The sequence below is a fragment of the Oreochromis aureus genome, linkage group 23 (assembly GCF_013358895.1).
Source record: "Oreochromis aureus strain Israel breed Guangdong linkage group 23, ZZ_aureus, whole genome shotgun sequence".
NCBI classification, from domain to species: Eukaryota; Metazoa; Chordata; class Actinopteri; order Cichliformes; family Cichlidae; genus Oreochromis; species Oreochromis aureus.
In genome coordinates this window covers 20,656,376-20,670,206 of record NC_052963.1, presented here as the reverse complement: position 1 = coordinate 20,670,206, position 13,831 = coordinate 20,656,376, and positions in this window count along the sequence as shown.

The window sequence follows — 13,831 nt, the reverse complement described above, 5'->3', positions numbered from 1 at the left end:
TATGCAGTTTACGAGCCAGTCCTCAAACACATCAGCAACATGAGCAGTTCTCAGTGATTGATACAGCAACCTGTCAATCACCCTTTCAGCCCCCACAGATTAGCAGTCAGTCTGGTATAGTTCCGGCTGCCAGCCCTCCTTTACCTAATTCAACAATATTAGATGCTGCAGTCCCTTCAAGTGGTTTGCCTAGACCAGTCCTCGCTACACAAGATGAGACTCCTTTTGATTTCCTGGCCTTATCACTGCAGGATCCCCACCAGATCTCATGTGTTCAACCTGCTGTTCCTCTAGCTGAAGACCCCGTTCAACCTCTCATTTGCATATCTGACCACAAGCATCGCCCTTCTCTAGAGCAGCAACCAGCTACATCCAATGGCTTACATGAACAGAAACCTTTGGTACCTGTTACTGCTAGCTCGGGTCACTCCTGTAGCACTAGAACACATGTATATAAGCTTGAAGGTCCTTCATTTCCAGACCTTAGTAGAGAAGGTCTTGATAACTTCGCTCTTCGTGTACAAGCTCTAGTTGGTTTGCTTAGCACCATGGGTGATCAAGGACGGACAGAACTACATTGTGGCTCCCGTGTTGATCGCCTACTTGAAAAGTTGCCTGCAGAGCATTCTAGTCGCTTCAAATGGCACATTTACAGGGAACAAAAAGAAATGACCTATAACTTACCTTTGTTCTCATCCTGGTTGAAAAATGGATTGCAAGTGTCAACCAAGAAAGGACAGTCCTGTTTCATCCTTCAATCAGCCACGGCCTGCCTGTAAGTACATATCTCCTCTCACAACAATATTACATGGTGCAAATACATCTGATGATCCTGTACAGGCAGCACAACCCATCATAACAACTAAGGCAACATGTGCATATTGCTGCTCACCTGAACACCACATAAGTAAGTGTCCTGAGTTTATTCAGAAGACAAAGGATGAGAAAATAAACTGGATTAAAGGAAACAAACGGTGTTGGCGTTGTGCTAGGACTAATCAGGCTGCAAAGTGTGATCTGAGAAAAGACTGTGCTACCTGCATGGGACGACATCTATAGATCCTGTGTGAGGGAATCAGAGACCTAGAACTGAAGTTAATCCTGTAGTGAGGACATTGTACTTTGATAGACCAAGTGACTGTCCTACTGTACTATTAAAAGTTGTGAAAGTGCTCCTGCGTAATGGCAAAAGAACCCTTGAAACATATGCAATACTTGACGATGGCTCCCAACGTACCATCCTTCTGACATCAGCAGCTCAGCATCTCCACCTAACTGGGAAAACTGAGAACTTATCATTCAGAACTGTGCATCAAGAAGTTGAAGCCATTCAAGGTTCTTCTGCAAGTTTCAAGATCTCTCCCACCGCACATCCAGAGAAAACTTACACTATTAATAATGCCTTCGCTACAAGTCACTTAGCACTTTCAGAACACACCTACCCCATATTCTCTCTCCAAAGGAAATACAAACATCTTCAAGGTATCCCATTACCAGCTGTTAACAGAGCAGCTCCACTACTGCTCATAGGCTCTGATCATACCCACCTCATCACACCTACTGCACCAGTTAGACATGGACCATCTGGATCTCCTGCAGCAGTCAAAACCCACTTAGGATGGACACTCCAAGGTCCGATCACAGACTTCCAACCCCAGAGCAGTTTCCCGCATGCCCAGTGTTTGTTCACCTCTTCCAGTTCAGGTTCAGGAGATCCGCTCCAGCACATCCTCGTGTCCGCTGATGGCTCTGAATACGTTCAGCTACCTTCTACTCTACCATCAGCAATTTCTACGTTGTCGCCTGCAGTGGCCCCAACACCAGTTCCACCGCCTGTGACTGCCATTCCGCCAGAGGTCAGGGCACCGCCTGGTCCTGCCTCACCTGGTCCTGTCTCACCTGGTCCTGTCTCTGCCAAGCCCAGTACATTGTGCCCACTGCCTGCAAAACTGCCCAACGGTCTGCAGTCATGTGCCTGTGGCTGCATCCCATGTGGTCGGCCTCCGGACCTGCTTCGCCGCCATTGCTGGCTACATGGTCGGCCCCCTGAACTGTTTGGCCTGCGTTGTCGACCTTCGGGTGGACCCCCTGAACTGTTTTGCCTGTAGGAAAAGTGACACACCTACTAAAGAGCCCAGATGACCACATCAGAACTGTAGAAATCCTATTGCAGAATAGAACCTATATCACACCTGTAGCATGTCTGATTCCTCTGCCCCCACTTCCTGAAAAAGAACGACTCTAATCCATCCATCCATCCATCCATCCATCCATCCATCCATCCATCCATCCATCCATCTTCATCCGCTTTATCCGAGGCCAGGTCGCGGGGGCAGCAGCCTAAGCAGAGAAGCCCAGACCTCCCTCTCCCCAGCCACCTCCTCCAGCTTATCCGGGGAACACCAAAGGCGCCCCAGGCCAGCCGAGAGATGTAATCTCTCCAGCGTGTCCTGGGTCTGCCCTGGGCCTCCTCCCGGTGGGACATGCCCGAACACCTCACCCAGGAGGCGCCCAGGAGGCATCCTTGTCAGATGCCCGAACCACCTCAACTGGCTCCTTTCGATGTGGAGGAGCAGCGGCTCTACTCTGAGCCCCTCCCGGATGGCTGAACTTCTCACCCCATCTCTAAGGGAGAGGCCAGCCACCCTTCGGAGGAAGCTCATTTCTGCCGCTTGTATCCGCGATCTCGTTCTTTCGGTCACTACCCACAGCTCGTGGCCATAGGTGAGGGTAGGGACGTAGATCGACCGGTAAATTGAGAGCTTCGCTTTTACACTTAGCTCCCTCTTCACCACGACGGACCGGTGCAGCGTCCGCATCACTGCAGCCGCAGCACCAATCCGCCTGTCGATCTCCGCTCCCTTCTCCCATCACTCGCGAACAAGACCCGAGATACTTGAACTCCTCCACTTGGGGCAGGAACTCATCCCGACCCGGAGTGGGCACTCCACCCTTTTCCGGCTGAGAACCATGGCCTCAGATTTGGAGGTGCTGATCTTCATTCCCGCTGCTTCACACTCGGCTGCGAACCGTTCCAGTGCGAGCTGGAGGCCTTCACCCGATGAAGCCAACAGAACCACATCATCCGCAAAAAGCAGAGATGAGATTCTGAGGCCACCGAAGTGAAAGCCCTCCGCCACTTGGCTGCGCCTAGAAATCCCATCCATAAAAATTATGAACAGGACCGGTGACAAAGGGCAGCCCTGGCGGAGCCCATCACCCACCGGAAACAAGTCCGACTTATTGCTGGCAATGCGAACCAAGCTCTTGCAACGGTTGTATAGGGATCGAATGGCCCGTAGCAATGGGCCAGACACCCCATACTTCCGCAACACCTCCCACAGGACACCCCGAGGGACACGGTCGAATGCCTTCTCCAAGTCCACAAAACACATGTAGACTGGTTGGGCAAACTCCCATGCACCCTCAAGTATCCTTGAGAGGCTAAAGAGCTGGTCCAGTGTTCCGCGACCAGGACGAAAACCGCATTGTTCCTCCTGTATCCGAGGTTCGACTAGCGGACAAACTCTCCTTTCCAGCACATATTTGAACATATTTCTCACTAGAAATATGGGGGCGGCTGTTGTAAAGGCTCACCTTTCAGCACACTCACTTCACCAGATGCACCTTGTTTCTTTTCCTCACCTTTGATTGGGTGTGGTGCTTGCCCTTAATTGCACTCACCTGTCACCCATTATATAAGGACTGCACTCACCTACAGCTCACTCTTTCTTCACTCCCACATGGGGCGGCAGCTGAGGTGAGTTTCTGTTTTATTCTCCTGAGTTCATGTATTATTTTGAGTTTCTGAGTTACTTAAATCACACTTTATTTCCTTTCAGAGATAGCAGTCCATGTGTGTCTTGCCTTTGTTCATTATTCAATAAAATGCAAAACCTGCAAGTGATTACTGACTGTTCATTCTCATCCTGACCAGATGAACCCATGATGGTAACAATCTCCAACCTCCTCTGAACCTTCCTCCAAAACAGTGGCCCCTTGAAGTGATTCAAGGCAGAAGAGATATAAGGCATATATCTCTTTTAATGTGATTTAAATTAAGCCCTTGTAACCTATACAGGGACACAGGGACACAGTGTCACAGTATCATGATGGCGGTGCGCACAGACGCAGCGGCTCACTGCTCCTCACGTTCGGTGTTTTGTTTTTTACTTTTTCTACGTGTATCTGTGTGGATGTGTGTGTTTTTTATTATTATACAACGAGTAGAGTCCACTTACAGTCGTCAGGACCTTCTGAGTTTGGGATTACGCTGTGCAAGGAGCATTACATCGGACTACCACCATTTTCACGGCATTCCGGAGGACATAATAAGAGCTCCAGGGTCTCCGTGGTTGGTTCTTCCCAGCGGCAAGACAAAGAGGAAACGTAAACAAAGGAGGCAAAAGCGTGGCTGCAGGGCGGGCCCACTAGCACGCACGGCTAAAGAAACAGCCATTTAAGCCACCGCTTCCGGTATTTTCCTCTCTAACGTCAGGTCCATAACCAACAAAATCGATGAACTGAGATTACAGATTGCAGTCAACAAGTGTGTACGGGACAGTAGCATAATATTACTCACAGAGACTTGGCTGCAGCCATCAATTCGGACTCGGCTATTGAGCTAGCAGGCTGCACGGTCCACCGTCACGACAGGAACGGCCACTCCGGTAAGATCAAAGGAGGGGGTTTATGCATCTACACCAATGACAGCTGGTGCAAAAACACAAAGATTGTAGACAGCCATTGTTCCCCGGATTTGGAATATTTGACTGTGAAGTGCAGACCCGTCTACATACCTCGCGACTTTACTGTTGTCATGGTAACGGCCGTGTATGTACCACCCGATGCTAATGCTAACTCGGCCATGGAGGAGCTGCACAAGACAATAAGCAACCAGCAGAACTCCCATCCAAACGCAGTGCACATTATAGTTGGGGACTTCAACCATGCTGATTTAAGGTCAGTATTCCCCAGATTTGAACAGCATATTAAATGTGCAACCAGGGGGAAAAACACATTGGATAAAGCCTACAGCAACATCCAAAAAGGCTACAGAGCAACCCCTCTACCACATCTAGGTTTGTCAGACCACATGTCCGTGCTGCTGATCCCTGCATACACTCCCATTAGGAGAAGAGCCCCCAGTCACAAAAACTGTGAAAACCTGGCCAGAAGGTGCATCACATCAGCTGCAGGACTGTTTTGAAAACACGGACTGGGCGTGTTTGAACATCAGGACCTCGAAGAGCACACAACATCAGTGCTCTCATATATTAACTTCTGTGTCAACAGTGTCACTGTGGACAAACGTCTCCGGTGTATTCCAACCAGAAACCCTGGATGACTAAAGAGGTCCAGGTCCTGCTGAAGCAACGTGACGCCGCTTTTAGATCCGGTGATGGTGTGCAGTACAGTGCAGCCAGATCTGAGTTGAAAAGAGGCATCAGAGAAGCCAAGGCAGCGTGCAAGAGAAGGATCGAAGACCACTTCAGCACCAACAACTCACGACAGGTATGGCAAGGAGTTCAGCACTTAACCAACTACAAACCTTGCAATACCACGTTGACTGAGGGCAATGCGGAGCTTCGGAGGAGCTGAACCACTTCTTCGCACGCTTTTGAGGTGAAGGGACCAGAGGCAGCAGCAGCAAAACATCGGACAGCAGCAGCAGCCCAAGCCTCATAGTGCAGGAATATGAGGTGAGGCGCACACTGAGGGCAGTGAACCCCAGGAAGGCCGCCCGGACCAGATGGGGTAACCGCAAAGGTCCTAAAAGAGTGTGCAGACCAGCTGGCTGGGGTCTTCACTAAGATCTTCAACACTTCACTGTCCCAGTCCTGCATCCCGCCGTGCCTAAAGTCAGCCACAATTGTCCCACTGCCAAAGCGTACTAACATTAGCAGCCTCAACGACTACCGACCAGTTGCTCTAACACCTGTTATAATGAAGTGCTTTGAGAAACTGGTCCGACGTCACATCATGTCCTGCCTGCCACCCACACTCGACCCACTCCAGTTCGCATACAGAGCTAACAGATCAACTGAAGATGCCATTGCTACAACGCTCCACACCACCATATCTCACCTGGAAGTGCAGGGCCGTTACGCCAGGCTGCTCTTTGTTGACTTTAGCTCTGCTTTCAATACGATACTCCCGGACAGACTAATAGTTAAACTGCTGGAAATCGGACTTCCTTCTACCACCTGCCGCTGGATCAGAGACTTCCTGTCAGACCGTGTACAGAGAGTTAGAGTGGGGCCTCATCTTTCCTCAGCCCTCAGCCTCAACACCGGCTCTCCACAAGGCTGTGTACTGAGTCCCCTACTGTACACTCTGTACACACATGACTGTGTTAGTACCCACCCAGACAACGCAGTCATCAAGTTTGCAGATGATACCACCGTGGTGGGGCTCATCTCAGGGGAGATGAGACGGCGTACAGAGCTGAAGTTCAGAGGCTGTCAGATTGGTGTGTAGATAACAACCTGGACCTCAATACCACCAAGACAAAAGAACTGGTAGTTGACTTCAGAAGGAGGAAGTCCGAGCTGCAGCCTGTCAGCATCAACGGGAGTGCGTGGAAAGGGTCTCCAGTTTCAAGTTTCTGGGTGTGCATAGACACAGACCTCCAATGGAGCTCTAACACCTCTGCGGTCTTAAAGAAGGCCCAACAGCGTCTCCACTTTCTGAGAATCCTCAGAAAAATGGACCTGAAGAAGGAGCTGCTGACCGTCTTCTACCGCTGCTCCATTGAAAGTGTGCTGACATATTGCATCGGTGTATGGTTCTCCAGCTGCACCACAGCACACAGAAAGGCACTCCAGAGGGTCATCAATATGGCCCAAAAATCATTGGACATCCTCTTCCCTCCCTGAAGGACCTGTACAGCACTCGCTGTCTCAAGAGGGCACGCAGCATCCTACGAGACTGTACACACCCAGGACACCGGGTGTTTAAGCTGCTGCCGTCTGGCAGGAGGTTCAGGCTGCTGAGGTCCCGAACAAACAGACTCAAGGACAGCTTTTACAACAGGGCAATAGCCCTAATCAATGCAAATAGCTGACCTGATTGGCTACCTGCCTGGACTTTTTTAGGGGAGGTAACAATGTTTAAAACAATAACAATAATAATATTTATATTTATAACAAGGTGCAATAATAATTAATGTGCAATAATAACAGTGTGCAATACACATAACACTTATTCTTCTTTTTATTTCTAAGTTAATATACTGTGTTGTGTTGTTTGTGTTGCGCTTGTGATGTGTCATATCGTGTCGTGTTGTGTTATATGTAGTACCGACGTGGGACAGTTTTTCCAATTTCATTGTACTACTGTACTATGTATGACTGTGCAATGACAATAAAGAATTATCTTATCTTATCTTATCTTATCTTATCTTTTTTGGCCACAAAAAAGAAACCTGCACCTAGAGGAGGGACAGATAATGCGCGCTGCCAATGATCCACAAATATGTTTTTCCACAGCCCCCTTCTCGGGCCACGACAGGTTGTAAAGATGGCATGAAGGTAGCGGAGCTCTGGAAAGGAGGTCTATGGCACAGTCATAGGTTCTGTGCTGGGGAAGTGACATATCCTTAGTGAAAACTTCCTGAAAATCATGATATTCCTCTGGGACAGAAGAAAGATGCCTGGGTTGTGCGAGTGGAGGAGGTGGACTTTGTGAACCTGTAGTTCATGCAGATTGCAGGCATTTAGCGAGACGGAACAGGCTCCAAATCCTGATTTTGTTACCAGCCCAGTTGATATGCAGATTGTGTTTCTCCAACCAGGGATAGTTGAGAATTAAAGGAGTGTCCAGGGAGGGGAAAAATAAAGAAGGAAATGGTATCTCAGTGATTTTCGGAAGAGATTAAACTGACAGGTTTGGCTTGGTGAATAATATGGACAAAAACTAGACTGTTTAATGTGGTAGCTGGCATGGGAGGACCTAGAAGAATTAGCAGGAGAGTTAATTGCTTGGCTAAATCAATGTTGAAGAGATGTTCTTCAGCTCCCAAATCCATAAGCGCATAGAGCAAACTTGATTGAAGTGTGACTAACAATAATAAACAGGGCTTGGACAAGGTTGAGGAGTTGCCCATATCCAAAAATTACTGGCAGGCAGAGTCTTTTGGCTGACTCAGACATGCTGCTAGGAAGTGGCACGAGGGTCCGCAATAAAAACACTTACAAGCACAGAAACTTCTCTCACTCACTTAAGTGAGTCGAAACTCATCATACCAGCAGGAGTCAATAAAACCAAAAGTGAAATAAGCTTCAACCGATGCCAATGCTTTTCTTCTCAGCAAATTCACTGGGTAAGAGAGCTTACGTAGTCTGCTACAACCACGGGGTAGCAGATGATCTGGCAGAGAGTGGAAGTTAGCGTTGGTCTTAAATACCGGTCATCTGATGATTTTGTTAAAATGAAGTTTCTGAAGTGCCTTAACGCTGTGCTTTATATTTACCAAACTGTCATATAGTATTGAGTGGACGCGGCCCTGATAATAAAGGCATTAGACTACGTGTCCTTTAGTAGTAGAATGATGGAAACCTTCACCCACGCTTGTCTGTACAAGTAGACAACAGGGAACCATCTTTTAGGGGAAATTTACTGAAATGCTATTGTTTAGACTAGAATGGGACAGCTGGTAATAAAACTGTTAGGGGCACATCGCCATTTCAAGACCCGTGGCTGCGTGTCATGCAGGACGCATCTCCCTTCTAGAAGTGTTTTGTGAGAGAATAAAAGTGTTAAATGATCTACTGAGCGGTGTGTTGTCTACCATCAGATGCCTATGAGGAATCAAAAGAACTTGGTGAAGTGTTGATATTTAACACTTTCAAGGAAGTAAACATGATATTTTTGACTTGAAATCTGTGTTCCTCAAAGTGTTACAGAAGAAAAAAGTAATACAATCCAGAGTAAGCATCTGGTTAGATACTATGTTTCTAAGATTTTCAAGGCCGAGTAAAAAAACCAAAGCGAATTAGAGGCCATAAAGGTATTGATATCTTCAAGACATTCCTGCAGATTAACTGATTGGTGTGTGTTTTTTGGTTTTGCTGATAGATAAAGTTTGTGTTATCTGCATAGCAGTAAAAACCCATAAAGTACTCACAAAGTTACAATATGAAAACAAAGTGGAAGTAAATGTGATATCTTGTACTTTAATTCAGTGAAAGTCACTTTAGTTTGAAATTAGAAGGCACCCCTCCTCATTTTCTTTTTCCAGCCTTGTAAAAGAACTTGTGGTTTATCATTTACCAAGATAAGGAGTGTTGCCAACAGAAACTCTGCTACGTGCAGTTACTAGTTTTTCTAGGTTTGCGCTCATAAATTCCTCAAGTCTGTCTTGCCTTGTCTGTATGTTTGGGTTTTTCCTCGAAGGATGAGGTAATTACTTCCCCATATCTTTGAGATGGACAACAGGTCCTGACTGTCACTGGGTGTGATGCAGAGTCATCCATGTTAGGAACTCAAAAACTCAGGCTGTGGGCATAACTATCAGGTGAAGAGATGAGTCGTGCTGTCAGCTGGTCATCACCTGGTAGTGATTTTGTTCAGAATGTGTTGTAGGATGCTGGACAGTCATAACCCAAAAGTGAAAGCCAGGCTGCCTATTTACGAGTTGATCTACATTCTAACCCACATGTACAGCATTGTGAAAAAGTATTTGTTCTTTGCCTTATTCATTTTTCTTTTATCAAATCATAAAAAACAAAATGAAAAAATAGACAAAAATACCAGGGTAAATAAAAAATATAGTTTTTTGATGATGATTTAATTCACTGATAAGAAAAAGTTATCCAAAATTGGATCATTTGCTCCACATTAAAAGGACTCAATTGAGGGTGTTTGGACATGTCAGATTGGCAGACCAGCGGCACGCTGAAAAGATCATATTCCTCCCCTGATTTGGGAAAGCCTCATTACCCCCAAGAAGGTGGATTATAACCAGGAGAGATGGATATCGCACATAATGGAGTTCGGATATTCTCATCATCTTTGCGTGGGTTCTTTCTGGCTACTCCAGCTTTCTCTAACAGTCCAAAGACTGTGTGAGTGTGTATTGTTGTCTGTCACTCTGTGTTAGCCCTGTGACAGACTGATGACCTGTCTAGAATGTACCTTGCCTCTTGCCCTATGATAGCTGAATGAAGGCAGAAGGACTGTGGGAGACCACGGGTTTGACTGTCCATAAAGAATATTTTAAAGAACGTCTTCTGTCTTACAATAAGGCAGTGAAAAAGGCACAATCATTTTATTTTAAGTCTCATAAACCACAATAAAAAAAATCCAGTGTGTCAGCATAGCATGTTAGCATAGCATTGTTTCTCGTCCACCTATGCATGCATTGATAACCTTTGATGATGACTGGAATGTATTTCTGAATCATTTTATAAATGAGGTAATGAAGATTGAAATTCTCTTTAGGTTCCTTCCCTTGTGAAGATAGCCCTCAGAGTCATTTGCCTCGTTCTCTCCAATTACACTAAATTACTTAGTATAATGCTTAAGATAGGGTGACCATATTTTGATATCCAAAAAAAGAGGACACTTGGCTCAGTGATGAAGAACTTGTTTAAAGAAACATAAAATCGGCCCCGGCATTTTGACTGGAGACCGGCCCACCAGGTATCATAGGAAAAACCATAAAGCCTTTGAATGAAAACAAACGCTGTTGTGACAGTGATGTATACTGTTTTGTTGGTATATGTATGATTTCTATAGATTTTACATCAGATGAAAACTTTGGTTGTAAGATTCAGATAATTATTTATTAAAAGCTAGATATTTTAAATGAGAATAAGAAAGAAAAGTATTTCTTTGTGCCCCCTTTCCCTGCTAATGCCCTACCTGCCCCCCTGGCAAAGCTTTGCTAGATCCGCCCCTGCACAGTTACCAGCTTTCAGCTACATAGAAAAAGATCCTGGTGTTATTTGTCTCTCAGAAACAGCTCATAACTTCCCTTCAACTCATTCATGTCACCAAAAAGGAAAACCTGTTTCTCCATCACCTGTTCAGCTCTGATGATTGAGTCAGGACATCTCCTGGTTTCATCTTCATGTTTCCCTCTCACCACATATCCAACCGATATCATGACCAGCAGCTTTACAGCTGTGGCTCCAGCAAACATCAACTGATACTAGAAATTAATATTAAATAAATTCTAATAACAGCTGATCAAGCTTAAACGTGCTGCTGTTGTTTAGCGCGACCTCCGCTGGTTTCCTCTTTCTGGCACAAAGTGGGAGATAAACAAACAAGAGAGAAAAGCCGATCAGCTGATCATTGATCAGTTTCATGATTGAAGGAGCAACAGGAGAGGGATTGGGAGAGAATGAGAGAAGAGTCAGCTGCTCAACGTAAAGATGCAGAATAACTCCAGCCTTGTGTCTTTTTCCATTCTAGCTGAAGTCCGGGACAAACTGCGGTCCTTTTCGGCTCAATACGAAACGCGTAATATTTTCTCTGAATAGGGGACAATTCCGTTGTTTACGGGACGGTTGGCAACTCTAATAACTAACCTTATCAACAAAGTTCACTATCACTAACATCATAGCACCCACTGAGCTGTATAGAAACTCCGTCATGCTAGATAGTACGCAGTACGAGTTATTGTAACTGACTATAAAAAGTCAGCACAACGAAAATAAACTACATCTAAAGATGAAACCTTCATCACCCTCGTTAGAGATCTTACCTAAGTAATTCCATTACTTAAAAAAACTCATCTTGATGCCAGTTCTCCCAGCAATTATCGGCTTATTTCAAAATGACAATTTTTAGCAACTTCTTAGAAAAAGTTGTTGAAAATCAACAGCTTTACTATGCACACTACAGATTTCTGATCCTTTTCAGTTTAATTTTCAGAAGCAGAACTCTACTAAAACTGCTCTTTTAAACATCTATAATGATCTTTTAATGGCATGTGATGCAAGAAAATGGCTCTGTACTCATGTTGCTCGACCTCAGTGCTGTCTTTGATGCTGTTAACCATAATATTTTACTTAATAGGCTGAAGGTTTTGGCTGGTGTTTCTGGCTCAGCACTTGTAGGGGTTTTCTCGTATTTTTCTGGAAGGGCATTCTCTGTTAGGGCGAGCAGGTTCTGCTCTTATACTACTTATTTGACCTGTGGGGTCCCACAGGGTTCCATCCTGGGTCCATTGTTATTCTCCTTTTACATCCTTACTAGTTTGTTTTAACAATTTTTATGCAGATGACATTCAACTGTACATGTCTTTTAAGCCTCACCAGCTGGATAGGCTGCCCACCCTAGTTGACTGTTTATCCCTGATTAGTGACTGGCTTACCAATAATTCCACTCAAAGTCAGACAAGACAGAAGCTATGATTATAGCTCCTCCTGATATACACTCAAGTATCAGTCAAAGTATTGCAAGGTATCGGCAAAGACCAGTGTTCGCAATCGTGGTGTAGTATTTGATTCCTCTTTGATCTTGGACTTACGTTTAAAATCTATCTTATGTTCCTGTTTCTTTCATATAAAAAATAGAAAAAGTTGTTGAAAATCAATTTAGATCATTACTTATTATTTTAATGCCCTCTTTATGGGGCAAGACATGTGACACATGTCACACCTTCAAGCAATACAAAATGCAACAGCCAGACTCCTGACCCACTTTGGGAAGTGAGCTCACATCACCCCTATTATATTTTCTCTACATTTGCTCCAAGGAAAGTAGATAGTCTTTGGGCCAAGACACTCATTTTAGGATTTCTTTTGAAATCCACATACTTACATTTATAGCACTAAATGGACAAGCTCCAGACTATTTATCCAAACCTCTTGTCAAACACACTGCTGCTCTCAGTCTTCACTCATAGGCTCATAATGTATTAACTTTCTCTGGTACAAAACTGAACTCTAGGGCAGACAGAGTTTTTCAGTCTGTGGCACCAAGACTCGGGAACAGTTTACGACACCAGCACTGTGTAGCTGACTTTCTGGAGTCTTTAAAAAAAAAGAGTTAAAAACTTTTCTGTTTAATCAGGACCTCATGCTGATATTTTTGGGTTATTTGTGTGTGTCTGTGTATATGTGTTTTTAATTCTGTTTTTTAACATGGTTCTTTGTTGATATTGTGTCGTAATTGTTGTACAGCGCTTTGTGACTGTTATGCCTGTGAAAAGCACTATATAAATACATTTTATTTACTGGTTAAGACCTGGGAGGATCCGTCATCTCATTGGGAACCTGACCCAGCGTTATCAGGCATGCGTACAAGCATACAAACTACTAAGAATCATTTTTTCACCATGATCCAGTATGATTTTTTTCCCATTAAAATCTGATGCTATCTTTTAATTTTTTGAGCAGCGTACTAAACACCTACTGAATACTTTTTTCTTTATCTTTTTTAGTTTGCATAGACCTCTTAACTTTAAAATACATGCAACTAGTTGGAAAAAAATAGTAAAATAGTTGAGGGTATCTCTAGTAATTTAAAGCTCACTTACCATCCTGCTAACCAGTTAAACTAATTTTTTCTTGTTTGAGGGTTGACCAGTCATTACACTAATTAGTCAGATAAATGAACCAATGTTGTTTTCATTTGTTATCATAGTAAGAATAAGAACTGTTTACAGAAACTATGCTATGTGCACTTACTAGTTTTTCCAGTTGTCGGAAATCCCTGAACTGAGTGGCTGTTCAACTAAAAAAAAAAAAGCAAAAAGGCAACACTCTTCATTTTCTTTTTCCAGCCTTGTAAAAGAACTTATGGTTTATCTTTTAGCAAGATAAGGAGTGTTGCCAACAGAAACTCTGCTACGTGCAGTTACTAGTTTTTCTAGGTT